General features: G+C 47.3%; 1 protein-coding gene across 5 annotated transcripts in view; it reads left to right on the top strand.

Moving 5' to 3' along the window:
- Positions 1-2,772: 2,772 nt before the first annotated feature.
- PACSIN2 (protein kinase C and casein kinase substrate in neurons 2) overlaps positions 2,773-16,456 on the top strand; it is a 163,337-nt gene continuing 149,653 nt past the window's right edge. For 2 of the 5 annotated variants that reach the window (XM_020982800.2, XM_020982798.2), the window contains exon 1: positions 2,817-2,863. The gene's annotated coding sequence lies outside the window, so the exon portion shown is untranslated. Of the gene's footprint in view, positions 2,864-16,456 lie in introns of all 5 variants that reach the window. The other 3 variants (XM_078147774.1, XM_078147783.1, XM_078147776.1) reach the window with 3 other exon arrangements.

Below are 16,456 nucleotides of genomic sequence, written 5' to 3'. Positions count from 1 at the left end.
CACACATGTACAGGGGATATACCAGGTAGTTGGGGAAGGGAGAACGTGAACCCCTGGGGTGGGGTGGGCCAGGACCTAAAGGGTGTGATATCAGGCTACCCAGAAAAGGCCTGTAGGCTGTAAAAGGCGGTGGTGTCTCAGCTGAGGCTCTAGGAAAACCCAGGAAACTCAGGTGACGCAGGAGAGGACTTCAGCCATGAGGGGACAGGCGATACAAAGGTATGGAGGTTGGAGATCAAGGACCTGTGGGGAGGGCAACACGGAGGCATGCCAGTGTGTGGCCAAAGAGCGAGGTCCAGTTGTGAAGGGTTCTGAATGTCCAACAGAGGATTTTATTTTTGACCCTGGAGGTAACAGGGAGCCACTGGAGTTGATAGAGGGAGAGCAGGGTGGGAATGATATGGTCAGACCTACATTTCAGGAAAATGTCTTTGGTGGGCATGTGGAGGATGGAGCCTAGTGGGGAGAAACCACAGGCAGGGAGACCAAACAGGAAATTATGCCAGATGCACATACTCCAAAAGTCTTAGTGTAGTTTAATATTATTGACAGCTTTAAGCTTAAAGTGCCACTGAGGGTTTGGGGATGTCCTGTCTAAACTAGGCAGCAAGGCACAGCCGAGGACTTGGACCGACCACAAAGTAGCTGCAGAAACACTTCACAAAACAGGCTCTGTGAGAATTGACGGTCGGTACTTTAAAAGGGGTTTTACGGGTAACTGGCTTTGTACCCATGTCTTAGTTCTGTAACGACTGGCAGTTTTCAAGGCAGACTCCTTCCTACCCACTGCCCTGTAAGGTGAGTGCTGAGGCTCTGAGGGGTGCCCTGACTTCACCATTGCCATAGGTGGTGGAGGTGGAATTTGAATCCAGGGCCCTGGCTCCAGATCCAGTGTTAGGACATTAATATTTGGTGGGTGGTTGTCCTGCAGGTTGGCATCCCAGGAAGGAGGGAAATCTTGACTTCCCAGCTTGGTGTAATTAGTTATATTTGACACCCTTCCCCCCCTCAAACCCTACACCTGCATTAGGCACAGCCTTGTAGAGTGGAAAGAGCTCTGGGCTCGGGTTCCTAACCCTAGCAATGACCGCTGGGTCCCCTCCCTGGTCACAGTTTCCCCATCTGTAAAATGAGGGGACTAGACTAGGTCCCTTCCAGCCCCAGATCTTATGCATTGGAAGAGTAATAGCTGAACTTTTTACGGAGATTTGCAAACATTTGCAAAGCACACGTGACCTCGTTGGAGCCTCACCATTGACCCACCACCAGAGTAAATCCCAATCTGATGGATAGGGAAACTGAAGTTCAGAGAGATTGTCACTGGCCCAAGGTCACAGAACTTGAACCTGCCTGTCCTTGAAGGGGAAACTGAAGCCCGAGGGCACCTCGTGGGAAATGGATGGGGTGAGATCTGAGTCTCCTGCCTTCCTCACTGGAGGGACTCTGACTTCCTGATAAGCCCGGGAGGCGGCGCTGTTAGCACCTCATTTTACAACTAAGGAAACTGAGGCAGAAAAGGCGAAGTAACTCAAGCAGGGCCACTCAGCTAGTGTCTGAGTCTGGATTTAAACTCAGGTCTTACTGACTCCAGGCCTGGCGCTCTGGTCACTGTGGCACTCCCTAGTTGCCATAATAAGTGTCTACAAGAACAATCCTGCTTTTCTGTGCTTATTTCTGGCCTTTCTTCTGTTCACTCCTCTTCATTAAAAAAAAAAAGTTGGTCCAATCTTCCTATCTTCCTTCCCTCCCTTCCCTAGCCCTTCACTCCTCCCCACAATGGAGAAAAAGAAGAAAAGAAAAACAAAGTCCTTGTAACAAAGAGGCAGAGTCCAGGGAAACAAATTCCCAGATAAACAGCAAGACTTTATTAAGCTCTATGTGCCAGGCACTGTGCTGGGTACGGTGGACTCAGAGAAATCAATCAACATTTATTAAGCACCTACTATGTGCCAGGCGCTGGGACACAAAAAGGAGCAAAAGACAGTCTTTGTCCGGGAGAAGCTTGGCATCTGATGGGGAGCACGCGCAATGAAAGCTACCTACAAGAGAAATGGGAAATAACTAAGTAGGGAAGGCAGGCACTGGCGTTAGGAGGGGCTGGACAAGACTCCGGGGAGTCCGCCTTCTGCCTGGGGAGACCCCCGACTCCTAAGACGGGAGCTGGCAGCGAGGCGGCCCTAAAGGGCTCCCAACGTCGGGGGAGGAGGGGCAACGTGCCCAGGGTCGCACACAGCTAGCGGAGGCGGGACCCCCCACTGCCCAGCGCCGGCTGGCTCACCTCCACCTGGGAGCCCAGCAAGCTCACTCCCCTCTCATTTTACAGAGGGGGAAACTGAGGCCCAATGAGGGTCGCTGCCCCGCTCGCGGTGACCTCTGGATCGAGGGGCCGAGGCAGCGATCTCTCCGCGGCCCCACGTAGTCAAAGCTCTAAAACCCCGGAGAAACTGTAACTAACCAATCCCCGCCCCCGCCCCCGCCTCGGGCTGGTTAAATAGCAACTAGCTTCGATCGACAGGGAAACCAGCCAATGGGGGCTCAGGAAGTTTCCCTCTGGCGCGCCGGGGGCGTGGCCTCGACTCCCTCGGCCCTCGCTGAGCGGCCGGTCCAATGACGGGAGGCAGAGCCCGGAGAGGGCGTTGCCCCGAGCGCGGGCGGCCAATGGGGAGCGGGCAGGCGGGAGGCAGGGCCGGCTACGGCTGGGCTGGGCAGCGGCGGGCGGGGAAGTCAGTCCGTCCGTCCGTCGGTCCCGTCCGTCCGTCCGTCCGTCAGTGCGTCCGTCCGAGCGTGAGCGGGGCCGGGAGGCGGCGCGGGAGGCCGGGAGCGGGCCGAGGTGGGCTGTCTGCGGCCCCGGGCCGAGGCCGAGGTGAGGCGAGGCGGCGGGGCCGGGTCGGGCCGGAGACCGTTGGGGGGAGGGGGAGGGGGAAGGGGCGCGGGCACGCGTGCGGACGGGCACGCGCGTGGGGCCCCCCCGCCGCGCGGGCGCTGCGCGAAGCCGGGGCTGGGACTGGCCCAAGGTCACCCAGGCTGGCGGCCGCGGGGCGGGATTCGAACCCGGCTCCCTTGCATTCCACCAGCCGCAGCTCACGGAGGGCCTGCTGCTAATAATTAATAGCAGGAACGATAAGAGCGGTAATGGCCCCGGCATTCCGCTGCGGCGCGCTGGCTCCTCCGAGCCGCCTCCAGGCCGGACACGCTGCTAGGCACCGAGGGGGGAGGGGGCGGGACATCCTGTGTGCGTTTGCAGGCGGGGAGGCCAGTGCATTGCGCTTAAGTTTATTAAACTCCCCGAGTTAGGGTCGGAGGAAGGAGAGGAATTCGTTTTCGTCCAGGTTTATTAAGCGCCTACTGTATGCAGGGCTCGGCTGGGTAGAAAGGGAGATCACTTCAGTGGAGGAAGGTTTATTAAGCACTTACTGTGTTCAGGGGCTCCGCGGTGATTAAGCACCTACTACGGGTTGGGGGAAGGGGGGACAGGAAGAGACTGAAGTTCACTGAAGGTTCGCGAAAAGGGGCCCCCTTGGGCCCAGCCTAGCCGACCCTGAGCAAGTCACCTGACCCCTCAGGAGCCCCACCCCTAGGTAGGTTTCAGAGCAGGGGCAGACCTGCCCTGGTGAAGACCAGGGTCCTTCCTGGGCGGTGCTGGGCACCAGGGGATTCCATAGAGTATTCCGACTGGAAGGGAGACTCTTGAGTTCATCTGGTCTAGCCCTGCGTTTTACTGTGAGGGAAACTGAAGCCAGAGAGGGGAGGTGAGCAAGGACAAGAGCCGGGGCATTGGGTTCTGTTCAGCCCACATTTATTAAGCATTCACACTTAAGGTGGAGATGTGTGAGTGTGTCTGTATAACAGCACACATGTATATCCACTTTCATGTGTATTCTGTATATTAAGTATTATATAATTAACACCTGCCAATACATTTTATATTCATGCACAGACATTATATGTGGATATATTGTATATATCCACTTTGATATATATTATGTATGACTGTATTAATTATTACATAATAATCATATCTGTATGGTCTGTATATTCTCTCTCTCTCTCCAAACACATGTATATATGGGATGGGGCAAAGGAGGGAGCCAGTCTAACAGAAGAGGAAAGCAGAGATGAGAAATGACAGCTCCTTCTTCCCTGCCAGAACTGAGAAGGTTGTGGTTTTTTTTGGGGGGGGTGTGCAGCGATAATAGCATGTACACAGCCCATTGCATACCGTGTAAAGAATGACTAACGGGGCCTTTGGGGGAGTCACTTGAGAGGCCCAAGGAGGATGGGGTCCCGGGGAGGGCTCTCTTGGAGGAATGAGCTGCCAGATTGGAGGGGTAGGACCCTGGGTGTGAGCTGGAGGGGGTGGTGATTTAGCTGAGGGAGGGGTTGGGGAGGGCAGTGTAGCTCAGGATGGGCCTAGTTTGGAGGGGCAGGAAGCCGTAATCATTAATGACTCTGACTTGCCCTGGGAGCCAGGCCGGGCCCTTCTGCAGCTGGGCTTATTTTCAGGTCCCCTGGGGTTATTCTGCTTCAATAGCAGTCCCTTGTTCTCCCTCCCTTTCCCCATCTGGGACATAACTCTCCTATGTGTGGGAGGGAGCTGAAGGCCTCCCTCGCTGTCAGTGAAGGGGGCTGGTGGGGAGGAGAGGGCAGCGAGAAAGGGTCAGGGGATGGACTGGGTGCTTGCCTTTCAGAGCCCTGGAATTTTCCTAAACCAGCTCCCTTTGAATGAAGCCCAGGGTGCCCCCTTGATGCGCCGTTTCCTCCCCCTTCCCCCCAGGAGTGCATCTGTTCCATCTCCGATGTGGGGTGTGTACTTGCAGTGACCCTCCTCAGGTTATCTAGGCTTCAGAGTTGGGGATGAATTGGGACATTTCCTAAGCCCAGCGGGGGTTGCACTTGGAGGGACTGAGAGAGGGCAGCCCACTGGAGTCAAGTCAGGCCCCCCAAGGGGAGCTGCTTCTTCTGCCCCAGTCCCCTTCCCAGGGCCCTGGTGGCCAAAAGCCTCCTCAGGGACTGGTTTGTCCTGTTCACCGAGCAGTCCAGGCCCTGGGCCTTCCCGGAGGTGCTGATGACCATCCAGATCGGCAAAGCACGTCAGCCAGAGCTGCAGCTGAACCTTCGCTCCTTTGCCCCCCTCCTCTCCAGCTCCCCCTGCCCCAAGACCCTGTGCCGTCTCCCCTCCTGCAGAGTGCAGGGGGCAGTGCTGGCTGCCTTCACATTCCCAAGGCAGACCAGTCCTCGTATGCTTGCCAAGGTTCACTTACTTTTCCCCTCATTTAGTACGGGAAACTTTTCTTCTGAGCAAATATAAACTCAGTCCTAAACCTCCTTAGAATGGTTGTGCCAGTCTGGACAGTAGGCCATAGATTGAAAAAGGTCCCTTGTGGGCTATTTTTGGGGGAATGAGGATCCTGAATTTTTTAGAAACTGAAATCCTCCCTCTGAGTTTTTAGAAACCGTGAAGGGCCCTTGAGACGGATGATACTTATTACTTGAGAAAGGTGACACAGGCCAGGGAGGCAGCTCAATGAGTGGGCCTCTTTGTAATCCTTCTCCTCTTCTAGAATCCAATTCAGAGCAGCCACAACTGGAGTCTACTCTTCTTTGTTTTCCAGAGGTATCAGCAATCTTTGTTCAATTACCTCTGAGCTGGAACGCTTAAGAGGCCACACCATTTGGTATTTGTTAAGAGATACGAAGACAAAATAAGCTGAGTGATACAGGGCGGAGGAGATAGGCTTCGTTTGCAGCTGGGTTCCAGAAACCCAGTCAGGGTCACCGACGGCCAGCCCCCATTCCTGAGTGGGAGAGCCTCGACGTTTCTTCTCGAGTCGTCCATTTCTTCTGTCTTTCTTTTGTTTTTTTAAGGGGTCGTGTTTCCTGAGTGCTTAGTTTGAACCCCCTGGAAGCCGGAGGGTGGAACTGATGCCTCTGATGTGACCTGGACAGTTCTGGACCAGATAGGACTAAGAAATGATGGGACATTCAATTGCACTTGAATAGGTTGCTCAATCCATTCTGTATTAGTTAATGTTCCCTTGTCCTTGCTGTCTCTGCAGTCACACCGTGACTGACAGTGGGCTTCACTGTGGCCGAGCACAGATCCTACAGGTCACGACCAGCATTGCCCAAGTGAGAGCATCAGCTTGGTTATTTCCAAATAGAGTGTTGGCGAATGCTGAGGAGTGAAGAAATCTGTGTGCATTCCACAGCTAAAGTCATTGTTGATAGTTTCTGGCAGTGGTTGTTCACGTACCTAAGAGATCGTGGACCTGTGAGCACCAGGCTTCGTGAGGCGAAACCCTGGGCCGCGTAAGGAAGCCACCTTGAGACCAGTCGTTTCAGTAGCACATTGATGGCAACCAAAAGAATGACTCTTGTGTGCCTTTGGGGTGTGGGTGTGTGTTTATCGTGTGTGTGAGGGTGCAGAGTCTGACTAGGGCTCTCCCATTTAGACAGACAGTGCCCACGTTTAATCTTTGGCTTAGGAAACACGGTGAAGTGTGCCGTTTGTGAGCTCTGCACTTTAGTTCAGAAGAGAGTTTACTGTTTCACATGAGGTAGTTTAGAAATATGAGAGTATGTCCTGGCACTGTAAAGTGAGCTAATTAAAATAAATGTATTCATGTATTTTTGTTTTGACACAACAGATACTTCCAAACAGATCCCTTTAGAAGGTAAGTACAGGCCTGAGAAAACAGTTTGTTATTACCAGATGTGAGCGATGTGTCCTTTAACTTGGGTTATTTGGCATGAACGCAGATCGTGGGATCTCCTCATTTGTACCTTGTGGAGATGATTTTGGCAGCTGTCGGGCAGAGGATAGGCAGAAGAGGGCAGGGATTTGAGGAGCCCGATGTCAGGCAGGCAGGCAGGCAAGGGGTAGGTAGGGGCTGGACGGCTGTGGGTAGTTACGGGAGGGGAGAGAAGGGTGTGGCTACGACCACAGTCCCGTGGAAGCGTACCTAGATGTGGAGTCGGAGAACCTGGAAACAAAGCCTGAGAGGGAGCTGTCGGAGATGGAGCAGGCCAGGAGAGAGTATTGTCATGAAAGTCAGGAGGGAAAGGCATCCTGGAGCAGGCAGTTAGCAGGGTCAGCCTTGGAGAGACCAAGAAGGACGAGGCCTTCGGAAAGGCCTTTGGGTCTAGCCCTGAACAGGTCTTTGGTGCTTGGTCTGTAAAAGAAGGAAGAAAAGGTACCTCCCTCTTTACCCAGAGGTGGGGCTGGGGGAAGGGGCTGGGGGCTGTAGCTTTGGAATATCGTGGATAGCGGCAGGTGCACGTGATGAGTTGGCTTTACTGAACTGGTTGTTATTTTCATTTTTTTCATCTTTGTTATGAGGGAGTGGTGGCAGGGCAGGGGGTGTGGGCAGGGACGCATTGGAAAGTGAATATGATGTAGAAACACAAGGCAGGGAGAGCAGGTGATTTCCGGGAGCAGATAACTGGTCACCTTCGAGAAGGCTATCAGTAGTGTGGAGGAGTGGGATGGGAAGGGACTGCTGCTCAACAGGGTGGCAGTGAGAGCCTGAGAACAGTTCTGAGAGCTTGAGAGTGAAGGGAAGACGACAGCAGATGATGGCCCGGCAGGACGGCAGAGTCTAGGGAAGGTGGAGACCGTTGGAGGCCAAGGGCACAGGTATGGAGGCTAGCCTTCCAGGGAGGAAGCTTGGCTTTTCCTGAGAGGACAGGTGAAGAGTGAACGGAATTGAGTTGGCAGATGGCCTGCATTTGTTCGGCGAAGTAGGAGGTACATTACCTGCCAGAAGAGGAAAAGGAATTGAGGGTAGTTCAGGGGCCTGCGAGAGAGAACATTTTGAGTAGTCCTTATGGATATTATGATAGAAAACCAATGAAGGAAGAATGAAAGGACTGCTGAGTAGGAGGGAGGACCCAGTTGAGATTAAAGCACATGAATCTGTAGTCAGCCCAGTTGGTACTTTGGGGCAGCTTCCAAGTATCTGTTTAGCATCATGGGAGAAGGATTGGGGTGCCAGGTGGTGGGAGTGATCCCGGATTGAGGATTGGCTTGACCAAGGGCTGAGGAGTTTGTGTGCTGAGGACAGTGTGGCATTCCACTGATCAGCTGGGGAGTCAGGAATATGAATGGAGAAGAGCGAGAGCCCAACAGGGGTGAGGAGTGGGAGTGGGCGGGGGAACACCGAGGGGATGGTAAAGGATGGGGTGTTATGATCAGAAAGAGGAAGCTGAAAGAGTGAGCTCATAGTCACAGTTGTCTGGGTGATAGATGGTGAGATCTGAGATGGTTCTGCTCCTGAAAGTGCCCGTGGTGGAAGGAAAGTCATGCAGATTGAAGAGGGGGAGCTCAGAGGGAGGCCAGGGGGCTTCAGGACCAGCAGTTCCCCCTCTATTGGAGTCCTCAAGTAGGCGAGCAGGCCTCGATGTGGCCGGAGGCCGGTCAGTGATCATGGTGAGCCTGGGACAGTTGGAGGGACCTCCTAGGAGGACATGGGGGAGAAATGGGGGCCCAAAGAGAGATCGGAGTGCTCATAGGGACCCAGGAGTATGCTGGTTTTCCCTGGGCACTCGGGGTGTTGCTGTTTCCAGTCCATCTGGAGCAGATGGGGGGAAAGAAGACACTTTCCCCATGGCACAGCCATTGAGATCAATCTCCATGTCGGTAAACGTAGGTTCCGTTTTTAAGAAAGTGTTTTGATACCATGGCCCTTCCTTCATTTTCTTCTTTCTTTTTCCAGTTCATGCCTTCCTTGGAAGTTTAAGTAAGTCCCTGTAGGCTCTGGCCGTGTATACCCCACGTTTCATAGATGCAGTTTTCAAGAGGTTGGCTACATAAATGGACCCATGTTTCTTGGTTGCTGTGGGCAAATACTTCTTCACCTGTGAAGTGAGCTGTCATGTTAATGTTGGTGTGGGGGTCCTAGGGGCACAAGGCCACTGGAAGGCAAGAGGTGAGGTTAGGAAAGATGAAGGTGGGTTATGATGGGGGGTGGGTGGGGAGAGAGTAGTGGAGAAAGATTTGTTTGTGAAGTAAAAATCTTTACATGGTAGCCCTGTATTCATTATTTAGATTGGGGGGTGGGAGAGAATGGAATGGTAGTCGTAAAAGCTTTGACACTGTCCAGAGTATTTGGAGCAGTTCTCCTTCTGGAATTGCCTTCAGAGCCTGTAAGGGGAACATTCTTCTGTATTGTCTTAACCGTGAGGGCAGTTCCTCTTGGAAGACATCAGATTTTTGAGCAGCCAGAAACTTTTTGGAGCCAGGTCTGGCGAAAAAGGTGTTTGGTAGGTGACCAAGCTGGGGAATAGGAATCAGTGGGCTTGACTTGTGCTTGTGGCCCCCCGTGGACAGTGTCTGTACTGATGGGATAATTACAGAGCTGCTTGGAGGGGGATGGGCAGACCTCATTCGAATCAGCAAGTTCAAGTTTGGCCGAACAAGGCGTGCTGCTTTTGATGGACGGTTGTGGATTGCTCTGGTTTGCTCTTCTACAATAAAACACAAACATGACAATATCTCTTTTCTTCAGACCTTTCTAGTAGAAAGCCCATTTTTGAAAAATGGATCGAAACTTCTTTGTCATTTTAAAACCGTATTTTAAATGACTTTTTGTAAGATACTTTGTACCTTTACGCTTGATACATTTGTTTGGTCTTCTAGAGGTGCAGATAATTTCCCAGGGTCACTTAGCTAACTATAAAACAGTGATAACTTTTCTTTGTCTAAAGCACTTATTCCAAAGCAGTTCCTTTCTCATTTTTTTTTTATCTTTAAGGTATGTCTCTGTGGTAGTTCAGGGCATCCTGGCTGTGGTGGAAACTGCCCTGGTTTTATCTACAGAATGCAGGTCTCCTGCTTCTTCCTTGTGTACAAGTCATTTCACTTTTTGGGCTTTACTTTCCTCATCTGTAAAATGAGGGGACTGAATGCAGTGACTTTGAATACCCTCATTCCTAGCTCTTAATTCTGAGATTTAGTTTCATTTTACAGTGAGAGGCAGTGTTGGAGTTAAAAAAACCCTACATACCTGGTTCTCTTGGGTTCTTATTGCTTGGAATTGATGAACAATGTAAATCTAGTGGAATTGGTAGTTTTTTCTTTAACAATCTTTTCCCCTGTTTTTCAAGTGATAATATATATATATATATATATATTTTTTTTTTTTTTTATTAATCTGACCCTTCCACTACCCTGCTCCTTCAAATGGGAAAAAAACAAAAAGCACAGCCCAAAACAGATGTGTCCACGTGCATCTTGTGTTGTCCAGCAGAACAGATCCCCATGTTACTCATGTCCAGAAACGTGTGTCTGTGCGTTTGAAGTCTCTCGCCTCTCTTGGAGTGGGCGATGGGATTCGTCTTCATTCTTTGAGCTAGTGACTTACCATTTCATTGATGAGAATTCTAAAGTTGTTTTTCTCTTTAATGTTGTGATTGTATATTGCTCCCCTAGTTCTACTCACTTTGCTTAGCATTGGTTTGTAAAAGTCTTACCAGTCTCCTTTGAAATTGTCCATTTCGTAATTTTCTCTGGGATGATGTCTCATTACATTTATGTGGCACAGTTTGTTTACCCGTTCTCTAATAGCACTTCCCTTTGGTTTCCAATTTTTGGCTACCATTAAAGCAACTGCTCTGAATAGTTTTGTACCTCTAGATAGTTTTCTTTCTTTCTTTCATCTCTTTGGGATATGTATCGCACTGGTTGTGGTAGAGCTCGGTCGAAGGGCCTACACAGCCTGGTAACTGTGCGGTCCTAGTTCCAAATTGTCCAGAGTATCTGGACCAGTTCACAGGTCTGCCGGCATCACCGTGGTGTGTCTGTTTCCTCAAGCTCCTCCAGCGTTCGACATTTTTCTTGTTTCTCATTTTTGCCAGTCTGGAGGGTTGCTTTAATCTGTGTTTCATTATTTGTGATTTACAGCATTTTTTCCACATGATGGCTGACAGCTTGGGGGTCTTCCTTTGCACTTGCCTACTCGTATCCTTGACCGTTTGTTGGAGAATGTTTCCTAGTCTTAAAATTTGGGATCATTTTCTTCTCTGATCTTGAACATGAGAACTTGGTCAGAGACATTTGTTGCAAAGCTCCCCCCCCCCCGTTACCTATTTCCCTTCTAATTTTTCCAGTGTTAGATTTGTTTGTGCCAAAACTTTGTAGTCACTTAACCCCCTTTCCTAGCAAAGAACAAAGAAGAGCTTTGTATATTCCAAATTGCCCATTTCTCTCGCTCACGTCTTTAGTCCTTAACCCTTCCCATGTCCAGAGATCCTAAACAGTCTTTCTTCCTCTTTAACTCGCTCATGATCTGTAGGGGTCCGTTTGGAGTCTGTCTTGGGACATGGTGTGAGGTGCTGGTCTAAACCCCATTTCTGCCACGCTGCTCTGTAGTTTTCCCAGTCCTTTGCCCAGTCACTGGGACCTTTAGATTGATCAAGGAATATGTCATTTGGAGAGGAAACTTTTTTTTCAGTAGCTATTTTGGTCAACAGTCAAAATGCTCTTTCTTTTTCTTTTTTTTTTTTTGGCCATCATTTGTTGTGGGGCCAAACTTTTGACTTTCAGAATGCCAAGCATCCTGAAAGACTTGGTTAGCTTATTACATGTTTATTTTGTAATTGCTGATTGCCATGTGCATTGAAAGATGTGCTTACCAGGAGCGCTTGGGAAAGTTCTGGAACAAACATAACATGAAAATTCCAGAAATCTTTTTGAATTCCAGCGTGTCCTTGTCATAGCTGAAGCTCGCAGTTGTCCGAGAAGCCCCTCCTTGGGGCCTGCTTTGTCTGCACCCCCTCCCCTGCCAAAGGAGTTGCAGTGCCTTGGGTTTACTTTCTTGTAGGAAGGTTTGAGTCTGGAGTCTGGCACTAACCCGCGAAGGGCTGAATTTTCATCCCATTTTTTGGTAAATTTTAAAATTGTAAACTTAAATACAAAAAGAGGAAAAAAACATTGCCATATGCACAGCAAGCCATAAGAGAAGATTCAGTAGAAAACGGTGAACTTCCATTTCAAGAAAACGTATATAATAAATGCTGCACATTGTCTGGAAGGCTGCCCAGCTTGTCTTTGCTTCCTTGTTGGCTTTCTTTTGTTCTCTGCTGTGCACTTTTAACTTTCTTTTTTTCCCTCCCGCCAAAGAAGGCTCCAATGAAATGTGGCGCTACACACACACACACACACACACACACACACACACACACGGATATGTATAAACCATACACATATACACTCACACACATATGTAAGACCATACTATGCTTAATTCCTCCTATTATCTGTTTCCCTCAAGGTGAATAGCTTCTTCCTTCATAAATCCAAGTCTTCCAATGTTTTTCTCAATCAACCAGCTCGTTATTTCCTATAGCACAACAATATTCCAGCCTAATCACATTCTGTTTGAGAGATTGTCTATGAAAGTTTTCCCCCAGTTTTCTGCGTTCCTTCTATTCTTGTCTACATAGGTTTTATTTATACAAGAAAATTTTAATTTAAAGTAATAGAACTTCAACAGTGCTCTCCCTTATAGTATAGGTTAAGGCAGGGGTAGGGAACCTTTGGCCTTGAGGCCACTTGTGGCCTTCTAGGTCCTTGAGTTTGGCCTTTTGACGGAGTCCAAGTTACAGAATAAATCCTTTTATTCTGGGGATTTGTTCTGTGAAGTTTGGATTCAGTCAAAGGGCCCCACTTGAGGACCTAGAGGGTCACATGTGACCTCGAAGCCACAGGGTCCCCACCCCTGGGTTAATTTCTGATACTGCTGAATCGATTCCCTTTACATCTTTTTTTCTGGTTTCTGACCTTTTCTTCCAAATGAACTTATTTATTTTTTTTCTAACTCAGTAAAATAATTTTTTAATAATTTAATTGGGATGGCATTAAATAAGTAGATTAGTTAGGTAAAATTGTCATTTAAAAATTATATTGGCTTTACCTATCCATGAACAATAACTATTACTTCAGTTATTTAGATCTGAGTTTATCTATATAAAAAGTGTTTTATGTTTATGTTCATATGGTTCCTGTATCTGTTTCAGTAGGTATATGCTCAGGTGTTTATGCTGTCTAGGTATTTTAAATGGTCTAAAACAATATTGAATAATATTGCTGACACATAGTATAGTTATTTTTCACTTTTGATTAAATCTATTTTAATTCTAACTTTGAGATCATGATTACTGTCCCTGCTTTTTTTACATAATAAATTCTACTTCTGCCCTTTATTTTATCTTTGTGTGTATCTCTCATTTTTATGTTTCCTGAAAGCAGCACATTGTTGAATTCAAAATTTTAATCTGCTATCCATTTCTGTTTTATGGGTAAATTCCTCCCATTCATCCCATTCACATTCTAAGCTACAATTACTTTTTGTGTATTTTCCTCCTTCCTATTTTTCCTCACTGTCCTTTTTACCTTATTTACCCTATTTCTCCTTACTCCTCTGCTTTACTTCTACCCACCACCTTGCCCTCCTATTCCTTAACTTACCCACCCCTCTAAAAGACCCTCCCTTATCTTCTCCCCTCAACCCTATCCCCTTGACCTCTTATTTATTTCTGAATTTAGAAGACTTTTATACACATACATACATATGTACATATGTATGTACATATGTATGAATGTATGTATGTATGTATGTATATTTCCTTCTTTAACCCGTTCCTGATGAGAGTAAGGTTCCAGCATTACCCGCCCTCCTCCCACTAGTATCTGTATTCTGTATCAGTTTTTCCTTTTATGCCTCATTTGTGTGAGAAAATTACTCCTTTTTTCTCTCCCTGTGCAGTTTTATTTTTTACAATCACCCCATTATACTAAGTTCAGCCCATGCCTTTCTTTCCAGCTACCCAAATAGTGATGACAGTCATAAGAGTGCTGCTAATATTTTTACACATACCAAGTAAACAATTTGACTTACTGAGTCCCTTATACTTGGTCTTTAATATTTACCTTATATTTCTCCTGGATCTTAGATGTCGAATTTTCCTTTAAGTTCTAGGGTTTTTGTCACAAAAACCTGAAAGTCTTTGAGTTTGGTAAATGTCCATTTTTTTTTCCATTCAGGATCATACTGAACTTTCTTGGGTAAATTATTGTTGGTTATAACTCCAACTCTTTTGCTGTATGGCATATAGTATTCAAAGACCTGTGGTCCTTCAAAGCAGTAACTGCTAGGTCTTGTGTAATCCTTTTTGTAGCTTCATGATATTTAAGTTTTTTTTTTTTCTTGTTGCTTCCAATATTTCTCCTTAACCTGGGAACTTTGAAACTTGGCTATGATATTCCTGTAAGTTTTCCTCCTGGCATCACCTCCTGGTGATGAGTAGATTTTTCCCTATTTCTGCTTGCATTCTTGTTCTAGAACTTTAAGGCAATTTTCCTTGATAATTTCTTGTAATAATATATCAAGATTCTTTTTTTAAATTGTAATTTTCAGGTAGTCTGACTAGTCCTGTATTATTTCTCCTCAGTCTGTTCTCCAGATCAGTTTTTTTTCAAATGAGATGTTTCACTTTCTCTTCTATTTTTTCATTCTTCTGATTTTGTTTTTATGATTTCTTGGTGCTTTAGGACATCATTAGCTTCCCCTTGCCCACTTCTAGTTTTCAGGGAATCATTTTTGTTCTTAAGTTTTTGATTCTCTATTTCAGGTTGCTTGACTGTTCATAATTTTCTTGATTTTCTTGGATTGCTCTGATTTTTTTTCAAAATTTTTCCTCAATCTTATTTGTTTATTAAAGTCCTTTTTAAGTTCTTTCAAAAACTCTTTTTGTGCTTGGGATCATTTGACGTTTTTCATTGAAAAAGGAGTGGCTTTTTAAGCTCCATTATCTTTCTCTGAATATGAACCCAGATTTTCTCTATCCCCATAGTAACTCTCTATGGTTGGACTCTTTCTCCTCGGCTTGCTCGTTTTTATCTGTTTGTTTTTTGTTTTATTTTGTTTTTAGCAGCTCTTAGTGTGATCGAGTTGTAGTCTCTGGCTGTGGGGAGTGATGCCCGAGTCTCGGGCCTTTCTTACTGTTTTGTTGGTGTTTTGTTTTTGTCTTGCTTTTTCATGAGGCAGTTGGGGTTTAGTGACTTGCCCAGGGTCACACAGCCAGTGAGTGTTGTGTGTCTGAGGCTGGATTTGAACTCAGGTCCTCCTGACTCCAGGGCCGGTGCTCTATCCACTGTACCACCTAGCTGCCCCTGAGCCGAAAGTTTTCTGGCCTGTTCCACCATCTTCCCAGAATCCTCTGGCATGTGTTTGGCAGTGACTTCGTGTTGTCTTCCGCCCAATCCCTTTCATCTTGTCGACTGATCTTTCTAATACATTCCTAGTTCTTCGGTTTACTAATAGTGATACAAAGAGTTGGTGGGACACAGTGGATAGAGAAGCCTGGCCTTGGAGGCAGCATGGGGCGCTTGAGAGAACCTCAGCCTGCAGACCCAAGATCTGGGTTTCAGTCCCCCCTCAGACATGCCATCTTTGTGATATGGGGCAAGTCTGCCAGCCTCCCAGGGCTTCAGTTTTCTCGCCATGAAGAGGGTGGTCTGTATGGCTCCTGAAGGCCCTTCTAGCTGTTGCCCAGACTGTGTTGTGTGAACCTAGGCAAAGCCCTTGACGTCGCAATGCCCCAGCCCTCTTCAGGCTGGAGAGCTGTTGTTGATCTGCATCAGGAGAGGGCATTTCTTCATTAGAACCTCCCTACACCCATGACATCGTGATTTGGACCAAAAAAGAGGCTTTGAGCCTTAGAACAACTGACCTCGTGACAGCGTTTCTCTAGAATACTCAGACTAGATGCTAACTAGTATTATTGATGGTAGAGTTAAGATTTCCTAGAGAAAAAAATGAATCAAGTCTGATATGAACAAATTTATGGACCAGCCGTTCTCTGTGGAGGGATGGGAGAAGGGTGATCAGCTAGGTTCAGGTTTATGTGTGATTGTGGTAATACACAAGAAGCTATAGAAGATGTATGGATGGACATCCATCCTTCTACTCCATCTTTCCGTATGCCTATCCATATCCTTTGGTCCATCCATCCTTACATCCGTTCTTCCTGGCTAAAAGCAATAGTGAATTGTGCTCTCTTGTCAGCACACGAAGTGCTAGGCTAGTAGGTAGAAGCAGAGTGTTGGGTCATGAATGTGGCCTTTGGAGGGGTTAGTATGTCTGGTGTGGTGTTGTGAGAACACAAGTTCCTATAGGAAGAACATGAGGGGCTTAATCATTGCCTTGGATTGAGCTGGACTAGGAGTTAGTTGGGTCAGGCACTTCATCTTTCCGAGCCTCAGTTTTCTTTGTAGAATGAAGTTGGATCATCAGAGATTTTGAACCTGGCATCTGTAAACCTAGTTTTAAAAAAAATTTTGATAATTGTATTTCAGTATAATCAATTTCCTTTGTAATGCTGTTTTTTATTTTATGCATTAAAAACCATAGTTCTTAGAAGAGATCTGTTGACTTCATTAGTCTGCCGAAAGACTCTG

The sequence above is a fragment of the Phascolarctos cinereus genome, unplaced genomic scaffold (genome assembly GCF_003287225.1).
Source record: "Phascolarctos cinereus isolate Bilbo 61053 unplaced genomic scaffold, phaCin_HiC Scaffold_1;HRSCAF=81, whole genome shotgun sequence".
Taxonomy (NCBI): Eukaryota; Metazoa; Chordata; class Mammalia; order Diprotodontia; family Phascolarctidae; genus Phascolarctos; species Phascolarctos cinereus.
The sequence above is the reverse complement of the archived record's forward strand: the minus strand, read 5'-3'. Positions and strand labels throughout refer to the sequence as shown.